General features: G+C 37.3%; 1 protein-coding gene across 1 annotated transcript in view; it reads right to left on the reverse strand.

Moving 5' to 3' along the window:
* Nucleotides 1–783, reverse strand: part of LOC106471291 (UPF0577 protein KIAA1324-like) — a 25925-nt gene that overhangs the window by 8071 nt on the left and 17071 nt on the right. The window lies entirely within an intron of this gene.

The raw sequence follows: 783 nt of genomic DNA on the forward strand, positions 1-783 counted from the left end.
CACTCGTATAAAAGGCCATAATTTCATGATATCTTACCTTCTAAGGTCTTACATCTTTCAGACATGTCTAGGGAATTAGTTCAAGCCATCACTCATATAAAAGGCCATAATTTCATGATATCTTACCTTCCAAGGTCATACATCTTTCAGACATGTCTAGGGTAGTAGTTCAAGCCATCACTCATATAAAAGGCCATAATTTCATGATATCTTACCTTCCAAGGTCATACATCTTTCAGACATGTCTAGGGTAGTAGTTCAAGCCATCACTCATAAAAAAGGCCATAATTTCATGATATCTTACCTTCCAAGGTCATACATCTTTCAGACATGTCTAGGGTAGTAGTTCAAGCCAACACTCGTAAGAAAGGCCATAATTTCATGATATCTTACCTTCCAAGGTCATACATTTTTCAGACATGTCTAGGGTAGTAGTTCAAGCCATCACTTGTTAGAAAGGCCATAATTTTATGATATCTTACCTTCCAAGGTCATACATCTTTCAGACATGTCTCGGGTAGTAGTTCAAGCCATCACTCATTAGAAAGGCCATAATTTCATGATATCTTACCTTCCAAGGTCATACATTTTTCAGACATGTCTAGGGTAGTAGTTCAAGCCATCACTCGTAAAAGGCCATAATTTCATGATATCTTACCTTCCAAGGTCATACATTTTTCAGACATGTCTAGGGTAGTAGTTCAAGCCAACACTTGTAAGAAAGGCCATAATTTCATGATATCTTACCTTCCAAGGTCATACATTTTTCAGACATGTCTAGGG

The sequence above is a fragment of the Limulus polyphemus genome, unplaced genomic scaffold, assembly GCF_000517525.1.
Source record: "Limulus polyphemus unplaced genomic scaffold, Limulus_polyphemus-2.1.2 Scaffold4518, whole genome shotgun sequence".
Lineage (NCBI taxonomy): Eukaryota > Metazoa > Arthropoda > Merostomata > Xiphosura > Limulidae > Limulus > Limulus polyphemus.